A 10,479-nucleotide genomic window follows, 5' to 3' on the forward strand; every position below is an offset into this window, starting at 1 on the left:
ATGAAAACTAGAACTATCTACGAAGTGCTTACTTTCAAATAATCTCATTGCCTGGCTTCGGTCGGCAACGGCTTGTCGCAGTGGATACACCGGTTCCCGTCAGATCACCGAAGTTAAGCGCTGTCGGACGTGGCCGGCTCTTGGATGGGTGCCCATCTGGGCCATCATGCGCTGTTGCAATTTTTCGGGGTGCACTCAGCCTCGTGATGCCAATTGAGGAGCTACTCGACCGAATAGTAGCGGCTCCGGTCAAAGAAAACCATTGTAACGACCGGGAGAGCGGTGTGCTGCCCACACGCCCTCCTATCCGCATCCTTATCTGAGGATGACACGGCGGTTGGATGGTCCCGATGGGCCACTTGTGGCCTGAAGACGGAGAGTGCTGGCGTCGGTCGCTTATTAATTTTTACGCCACCCCCTTCCCACCCATAATTCGCCAATAGGAGTGAAATGTCATCGCGACTACCACCAGTCAGCCAAAATATACTGAAGGCCACAGATATGATAGTAATATCGGCCATTTAAGAGTAATTTTCCATTTCCACCCTCCCACCCCTACCCACAAGCCTAGGAGTGTTAGGGGCTACTTGCACTGCATTTTTTCCCTAGATAGTAAATTAGATGTGTACTAAATTTCATACACCTACCCACGAACCTAGGAGACCTACTAGGGGTGTCTTATACCAGCAGTATCCTTTCCTTGATATAAAGTCATATACCTACCAAGTTTTGTTGAAACTGAGGTAGATGTTCCAGTGTTGCTTGCATGTCACCACTTTCTCACATTCATCGACAGAAATAGGAGAACTACATATGTCTTACGTTCACGTAATTGTTTCGTAATGCTAACTCATGTGTCTACAAGGTGTAGTAGCAATTGTTCCAGTCGTTTGAATGCTATGCTGGAACACACATACGTTTTTATGTACGAGTATGTAAATATTGATATATCGTGTGGTTCCGTGATGATATTATAAACTTTCAGACGTGGTGGAGAAGGATAAATATATCAATTTGAGGTAAGGGACGCTGGTCCGAGAACGATCGAGTCGAAAGTTATAAGCGAAAAGCGTTCTGATATCTCGGTGAGTGGATCTCTTCAACTGCAAGCTCTTTGCTTTCCATACTGGGGAAGGGAGGAGAGGCAAGGGTAGTATAGACAAAATAAGAAAAAATTCTCTGGTAAACATGGGCTCTAACACGCGGACCTTAAGAACCACTAGTACTTGTTTAGTAGAAAAGATCTGATTAACAGCACCAAAGATGAACAAGTGTTCATGTCTCTTAAGGTGGGCACTTGAGAGTCAATGTTTAATGGAGGTTATTTCTTGTTATGGACCATACCCAAAATATGAAAGCAAAGAGCATGTAATAGAAGAGTTCCACTGTCAGAGATATCAGAACGATTTTCGCTTATAACTTTCGACTCGATCGTTCTCGGACCAGCGTCCCTTACCTCAACTTGGTATATTTATCCACTGTCAGAACGTTTCTTGCTTCTTAGATCTTCGGGCCCCCACTTCCGGACTAGGGTCCCTTACCTCACATTTTTGCATTTATCCTTCTCCATCATACCTGAAAGTTTGCAACATCATCATGGCATCACCTTGCATCTGATCTAAAGTATCCGGACACTATTAGTGGGCACTAACATCGCGTGTGCCCATCCTTCGCCTTTATGACGGCTTGAAACTTGCCGTGGGCACTTTCGGTGAGTTGTCTGAGTGTCTGTGAAGGAATGCCAGCGCATTCTTCCTCAATAGCCGAAACACAAGAAAGTATTGGTGTTGGACGCTGGTGTCTGCAGAGATGTCGACGTTCTGGCTCATTCGGTTCAGGTCGGTACTTGGGCAGGCCAACCCATTTCAGGAAAATTAATGTCCATAAATCCTTGCCTCAAAATGGTTCAAATGGCTCAAATGGCTCTGGATACTATGGGACTAAACAACTTAGGTCATCAGTCCCCTAGAAATTAGAACTACTTAAACCTAACTAACCTAAGGACATCACACACATCAATGACCGAGGCAGCATTCGAACCTGCGACCTTAGCGGTCACGCGGTTCCAGACTGGAGTGCGTAGAACCGCTCGGCCACTCCGGCCGGCTCCTTGCCTCACGCTGCTACTTTATGACAGAGTACAAAAGGTAGTTCGCTTGTTACTTACATGTTCCATAGATCATTCTAACTATTCTTTTATCGAAATGACATGGAACGAGTCAATTTACAGGATGTTTAACATCAATGAACACATTTTTGTGCTACTCATGCAACTACACTTCAATCTTCTTTAACAAGCTACAACCTTTAAATAGAAATTCGTCCTTGGAACATCAGTAGCCGCCCAGAGAAATGATTTTAGGTCAGATTCAAAATCTGCTTTGTTGCCTGTCAAACATTTTATGTTATTGGAAAAATGATCAGAAATTTTTGTTGCTGCATACTGAACTCCTTTCTGAGCCACTGACAGCTTTACTATTGGTAATAAAGGTCATTTTCCCCACTAGTGTTGTAGGTATGGCCATCATCTCAAATTGTGATGGATTATTTAGGACGAATTTCATTAGCGAATGTACGCATTGTACAGGTGCAATTGAAATACCTAACTACTGGAACAGGTGCGGAGGAGGCGGAATGTTATCATGGATGGAGGGTCGTAGGCAGACGTAGAACTGACCTCAAGCATGTTCCACAGAAGTGTATTGACACCCTTAGTATACAGGGTGTTACAAAAAGGTACGGCCAAACTTTCAGGAAACATTCCTCACACGCAAATAAAGAAAATATGTTATGTGGATATGTGTCCGGAAACGCTTAATTTCCATGTTAGAGCTCATTTTAGTTTCGTCCACCTACGCTCAATGGAGCACGTTATCATGATTTCATACGGGATACTCTACCTGTGCAGCTAGAACATGTTCCTTTACAAGTACGACACAACATGTGGTTCATGCACGATGGAGCTCCTGCACATTTCAGTCGAAGTCTTCGTACGCTCCTCAACAACAGAGTCGGTGACCGATGGATTGGTAGAGACGGACCAGTTCCATGGCCTCCACGCTCTCCTGACCTGAGCCCTCTTGACTTTCATTTATGAGGGCATTTGAAAGCTCTTGTCTACGCAACGCCGGTACCAAATGTAGAGACTCTTCGTGCTCGTATTGTGGACGGCTGTGATACAATACGCCATTCTCCAGGGCTGCATCAGCGCATCAGGGATTCTATGCGACGGAGGGTGGATGCATGTATCCTCGCTAACGGAGGACATTTTGAACATTTCCTGTAACAAAGTGTTTGAAGTCACGCTGGTACGTTCTGTTGCTGTGTGTTTCCATTCCATGATTAACGTGATTTGAAGAGAAGTAATAAAATGAGCTCTAACATGGAAAGTAAGCGTTTCCGGACACATGTCCACATAACATATTTTCTTTCTTTGTGTGTGAGGAATGTTTCCTGAAAGTTTGGCCGTACCTTTTTGTAACACCCTGTATATTGCATATTAATGACCTCGCAGAAAATTTTAATACTTACTTCAGACTTCTTCTAGATGATGCAGTTAGCTACAGTCAAATACTGTTTGCAAAAAGCTGTACAAGGACCGAGTCAGCTGGCCGGAGTGGCCGAGCGGTTCTAGGCGCTTCAATCTGGAACCGCGCGACCGTTACGGTCGCTGGTTCAAATCCTGCTTCGAGCATGTATGTGTGTTATGCCCTTAGGTTAGTTAGGTTTAAGTAGTTCTAAGTTCTAGGGGACTGATGACCTAAGATGTTAAGTCCCATAGTGCTCAGAGCCATTTGAACCAAGAACTGAATCAGATCTCTGTTTCAAAGTGGTGCAGAGATTGTCAACTTGTATTAAAAGTTCAGAAGTGTAAAATAATTGTACACTCCACAAAACGAAAAATGCAGTATCATATGACTTCAATGTCAATTAATCAGTCAACCCTCACAAATACCTGATGACAACATTGTGTAGGGATATGGAATGGACTGGTCACGTAGACTCAGCTGTAGGTAAGTTATCTGGTAGGATTCGGTTCATTGGCAAGATTCTGGAAACTGGTGCCAAACTACGAACAAGATTACACACAAAGCACTCGTGCGACTCATCCTAGAAGGTTCTCCAAATGTGTAAGAGCGGTAGCAAATAATATTAGCATAGTGTGCAAGACCAGTGTCAAATAGGTCGAACAGGGGGTATTGAATAACTTTGAACCTACACGGGAAAAAGTGTCGTGGAAATGTTGAAAAGCCTGAATTGATTGTCAATTGAAGACATACGCCACGAAATGTTACAAAATTTCAGGAACAGTAATATGTGAATAATCTATAAGAATTATATTTATTTCTAGAGTCTTCTTGTAACACTGGTTCCTTAAATTTTGTAATAATAATTATAGAATTATAGGATAGGATTATAAATATCTTTGGGATGACGAGTCAGCAGCGGAGAAATACTGTGAAAATTGCCCAGTCAACAGAAACATAGAACTCACCGAAATGTATGAATTATATTTAGCATCACAAACATAGAAGAACAGAATAGCAACATGGACAGATGGAATAAGTGCTGAATTGTTTAAATGCGGAGGTCTTACACTGAAGGAACGTATGCTGCATCTCGTTGACCTATGTTGGACTGCGAATAAGGTACCTGAGCAGTGGAATCTCGCTAATTTTTTTTCCATATTCAAGAAAGATAATAGAAGCAAGAGGAATTAGCCTCGTTAACAAAAGCTGTAAAATCTGTAACAGTATCTTAAATAATAGACGGCCCCTTATCTCTGATTTATTAGAAGACAAGTAGGTTTGAGAAAAGGACGTACTGGTAGTATTTCAACTTAAAGACGTATATAGATATTGTTCATTATGAAAATGCTTTTTACAAAGCAGACAGACACCTATTGCGGCTGATTATGGAAAGCATATAAGTAAGTCTGTAAAATCTCTTTATAGTGAAACAAAAATTATAGTCGAAGACAAGGATGACTTGTCTAAACAATTAACAATAACAAACATGCAGCTTTCTACTTAATGGTGCACCGTCTCATATCTGTCTCCATGTTCCATAGGTGATTTTAAAGCAGAGTTAGATACAATAAAATTTATTGCCTTAACCAGTGGATACAATCCAGTCCTGACAGACCACATCTCACGTAGGAAACAAAAACTGAAAATTGTACCCCTCCTCTGTGTCCCGTCTGCTGCTCCTTCCACTGTCTGCAAGAGGTGGTACACATTCCCATACCTAGGAGAGGTATCACAGATTGTAGCAAAAACACTGAAATCTTACAAGTATAGGCTTTCCTACTATGTTAAGAACACCACAGCCCAGGGTATTTTCAATGGAAAATTTAAGATCCAGTTACTAGCCAACAGTAAACTAACTCCTCCGGCACAGGCCATGAAGGTCCAAAGGTTCCGACTGGCCGCCGTGTCATCATCAGCCCACAGGCGTCACAGGATGCGGATATGCAGGGGCATGTGGTGAGCACACCACTCTCCTCGTCATATGTCAGTTTCCGAGAGCGGAGCCGCTACTTCTCAATCAAGTAGCTCCTCAGTTTGCCTCACAAGGGCTGAGTGCACCCCGCTTGCCAACAGCGCTCGGCAGACCGGATGGTCACCCATCCAAGTGCTAGCCCAGCCCGACAACGCTTAACTTCGGAGATCTGACGGGAACCGGTGTTACCGCTGCGGCATGGCCGTTGGCACTAGGCAACACTGGGGTATAAAAATATTACCTGTTCCGATTGTGACAAGTTTTACATCGGTCAGTCTGGCAGACACATAGCAACTAGGCTGGCTGAACATGAACGCAGCTGGAGCTTGCAGAATTCTGATTCCACGTTTGCTGAGCATGAACTGAGTGAGGGTCACAACTACCAACCACAATCCCATCCCATGTCGTTCACTTAGCAAACAAAGGCCAAAAACTCAATGTGCTCGAAGCCCAGGAAATTAACGAACATCTAGCTCATAGTCCAGATCTAATCTTAAATGACCAGACACTGCTTAGCACTTCCCCTCTCATAAACTCCACATAATCATCTCTGTTTTTCATTACTTCTTACACTGTCTGTTCTTACATATTCCCCCATTTTCCTGTATTCATTGAGTTCTTCTATTTTATTGCAACTGTCTATGTAATCCACATAGATTTTAGTTAGAAGAGTTAGGTCTTTCTTTGAACTGGTACTCTCATTACATTCCATGTTTATTACCTCTTGTAGTTGCCTCGTCAAGTAGTATTTTTATTTTACTTGGTTCATTTATTTAATGCAGACTGTTATATAGGCACAGTTTGAAGTATAGTGTTAAGGTTTTTTTCTGTTTCTTCCTTTTATATTTGTATACTGTTCAACTTTTTACTTTTTAAAATGCAGTTCCACCACACTCTCAAAGATGGCCTTTACTGCAGGATTTCTCACACTCTTCCATTTTCGTGCATTAATTCATTTCTGTTTATCTTACTGACATTGTTTAAGTTCCTTATATATTCTGTAGTTACACTGATAATTCTTTCTTCTTTTAATTGGTTTGTGTATCACTCTCCATGTTTTATACCGCCTGAAGTAGCCTTGTCAAGTACTAATTTTATTTTGTTTTATTGGTTTTCTTTATTAAAATACTGTTATGCAGGTTTGCTGTTCCAATTTTTTCCTATTTACTCCGTTTATATTTATTTATTGTTCAACGTTTTACTTTTTATATTGCATTATCACCACACTGTCAAAGATGGTTATTTACTGTACGGTTTTACTTCTGTCTAGGTCGTATACACACATTGTAAATTCTTTGGCAACAATAGTCAGTAAATGACAGAAGATGGCCTCGTAAGTCGAGAACCAGTTAACACAATAAAATTAATAGAGTAGAACAAAAGCAAACTAGCGCTTTTCGTTTATTATAATTTTGTTCTATCAAGAACCGACGGAAGATTCAGTTAACATAAAAACACATGGAGTTAGAGAAGGATGTGGTCTGTCTCCAGCTCTTTTCAGCATCTACCTAGATTACTAGTCAGGGCTTGGAAACAAACTATCACCTACGGCACAAGGAACAACAGGGAGGAATATTTTAATATGATACTGTACGCAGATGATTAAATTATAATACACGACAATGAACTTAATCTTCAAAGACCCATTTATCACCTCAATTTGGCCGGCCACTGTGACCGAGCGGTTCTAGGCGCTTCAATCCGGAACCGCGCTGCTGCTACGGTCGCAGGATCGAATCCTTCCTCGGGCATGGGTGTGTGTAATGTCCTTGGGTTAGTTAGGTTTAATTAGTTCTAAGTCTATGGGACTGATGACCTCAGATGCTAAGTCCCATAATGCTCAGAGCCATCTGAACCAATTTGTTGGCTTCTAAATATGTATAAAACAAACATCTGCGCCAATAAAACAAAGATTATGGTAGCCAAGGAAAACTGGCCCCTAATCAAATATCATAATAAATGATGTAATACTGAAACAGGTAATCCACTTTCATTATCTCAGCTGCGACAAGACGAAATCTCCACGGTGAAACTAATAACAAGATCCTAAAATTTAAGGCACTCTGTGGAACAATTAGAAACATACTACAGAAAAAAGCCACGAAAGAGACACAGATAAAGTTTTATAAAGTCATGGCTACGCCACCTGTGCTCCATAGATCTGAAAAGTGGGTTCCCAAGCAAAAAGGTATGACCCCTAAATAACGTTTCTACGTAGTGTTAAAGAATGTACCAGAGAAAATCGCTACAGAAATAAAAACATTAGAAATGATTTAAAAATTGATTCAACTCATGACAAAGCAGATTTAAACCGACACAGGTGATGGGAACTTAGAGAGAATGTATAAAAAAAAAAACTTACAAATTCTTGAATACAGATCTAGAGGGACAAGACAGAGCGTAATATCGCGGAAGAGATGACTGGACCTTTTTAACCGGAAGAGGTAAAATCACCTAGTTCTTGAAGACAGAAGGAGAAGAAAAAGAGGAAGAATCTAGAAGTATACTTTAGCCCCCTAGGTATCGCTCGCGAAGGGACTGCAACGACAAGAGCAAACCGATTACAACGTGGACAGAGGATAAGCAATCTTTTCTCCCACGCTCCATCTGAAATGGAATGGGAAAAAGCCCTAATACGTGGTAAGTACACTTGGTAGTGCTTGGCAAGTTATAGGTGTAGATGAGAAGGACACAGGTGATAAAAGTCATGGGATACCTCCTGACATCGCGTCGAACCTCCTTTTGCCCGTTGTAATGCAACAACTCAACGTGGTATAGACTCAAAACATCGTTGGAAGTCCCCTGCAGGAATAATAAGCCATCCTGCCCCCGTAGCCGTCCATAATTGCGAAAGCGTCGCGAGTTCAGGATGTTGTGCACGAACTGACTTCTCGATTATGCTCTGTAAATGTTCGATGGGACTCATGTCTGGCGATCTAGGAGGCCAAATCATTCGCTCGAACTGTTCTGAATGTACGAGGGTGGGTCAAATGAAAACCTTAAATTTGTAATAACAAATCAAAATTTCGCGCCGTTATCCTGTACGTTGGTAAGCGTGCTACAAACAGCGTGTAGAATGGCCTGTAGGTGGCAGCATAGCGCAGATGTACACATACCGTCGCAGTATCAGTATAAAGATGGCCGCTCCACTTGCAACTTGCACCATGGAAGAACAGCATTCTGTTATTCGGTTTTTGCGTAGTGAAGGTGTGAAACCTATTTAAATTCATCGACGAGTGAAGGTTCAGTACGGTGATGCATGTTTGTCACAGCATCAAGTCTACGAATTGAGTAGGAAGTTCGCAAATGAATGTGACTTCAGTGGAAGGTGCTCCTCGTCCAGGCCAGGCACAACGAGTTGTGACTCCACAGAACATTGCAGCAGTTGAAGCCATAGTGAAGTAAAACCGTTGAGTGAGACTGAATGACATTGCAGCACGTTTACAGATTAGTCATGGGTCAGCATACCACATTGTGCATGATGTGCTCCAGTTTCACAAAGTGTGTGCAAGATGGGTGCCACGGCAGCTGACTCCTGAAATGAGAGAACGACGTGTTGATGCTTGTGAAGAACTTCTTCGGCACTTTGAACGAGAAGGTGATGGCTTCCTTGCAAGAATCGTTACTGGGGACGAAACCTGGGTTCACTTCCACCAATCAAAAATGGTTCAAATGGCTCTGAGCACTATGGGACTTAACATCTGTGGTCATCAGTCCCCTAGAACTTAGAACTACTTAAACCTAACTAACCTAAGGACATCACACACATCCATGCCAGAGGCAGGATTCGAACCTGCGACCGTAGCAGTCGCGCGGTTCCGGACTGAGCGCCTAGAACCGCATGGCCACCGCAGCCGGCTCCACCAATCAGAAACGAAGAGAGCGAACAAGGAATGGCGCCATTCCTCATCACAAAAACCATCGAAGTTTCGAACAGAACCATCAGCAGGGAACCTTGTGCTGACTCTCTTTTGGGACGAAAAAGGCGTCATTTTGGAGCATTACATGCCTAGAGGGACCACTGTCACCAGTACATCATACACAGATCATCTAAAAAATCATCTGCGGCCTGCAATCAAATCGAAGCGACTTGGGTTGCTGTCAACAAGTGTCCTTTTGCAACATGACAATGCAAGGCCCCACACTGCCCGTACAATTGTTGCAACAATCACAGACCTGCATTTTGAGTGCCTTTTCATCCACCATACTCACCAGACATTGCCCCAAGTGATTTCCACATGTTTGGACCACTCAAAGACGCAATGGGAGGGAAGAAGTTCCGTTCTGATGAAGAGGTACGCCACGCGGTGCATGAGTGGTTGCGCGGACTACAAAAAGACTTTTTTTCTAAAGGAATTTATGCACTTTGTAAGCGCTGGATGACTTGCATTGCGCGTGGGGGAGATTATGTTGAAGAGTGATACAGCTTTGTACCACTTCTGCACAATAAATGACATTTAAAAAAATATTTAAGGTTGTCATTTGACTCACCCTCGTACTTCAAACCAGTCACATGGTGCATTGTCATCCACAACAATTTCATAGTAGTTTTGGTACATGAAGTCTCCAAGTAGCCGAGGATAACCGTTTCCAGTCAATGATCGGTCCAGTTGCATCAGAGGAGCCAGCCCATTCCATGTAAACAACTTGGGTGCACGGCTTCGTAGGCTCTGTAGCACACTCGAACCCAACCATCTGCTCTTATCAGGCGATAATCGGAATTCATTTGACCAGGTCACGATTTTCCAGTCGCCTAAGCTCCAACTGATATGGTCACGAGCCCAGGAGAGACGTTGCAGGCGTTTCATGCTGTTAGCAAAGGCGGTCACGCTGGTGGTCTTCTGCCATATCTCACTTACTCCAAATTTCGCCGCACTGTTCTAATGGACGCGTTTGCCTTACGTGCCACACTGATTTCTGCTGTTGTTTCACGCAGTGTTGCTTGTCTGTTAGCACCGACAATTTTACGCAAACGCC

At 42.8% G+C, this 10,479-nt stretch overlaps 1 pseudogene; it reads right to left on the reverse strand.

The window, feature by feature from the left end:
• Nucleotides 1-5,594: 5,594 nt before the first annotated feature.
• LOC126191894 (5S ribosomal RNA) lies at nt 5,595-5,712 on the reverse strand (annotated as a pseudogene).
• Nucleotides 5,713-10,479: the final 4,767 nt, after the last annotated feature.

Source organism: Schistocerca nitens, chromosome 6 (assembly GCF_023898315.1).
Source record: "Schistocerca nitens isolate TAMUIC-IGC-003100 chromosome 6, iqSchNite1.1, whole genome shotgun sequence".
Lineage (NCBI taxonomy): Eukaryota > Metazoa > Arthropoda > Insecta > Orthoptera > Acrididae > Schistocerca > Schistocerca nitens.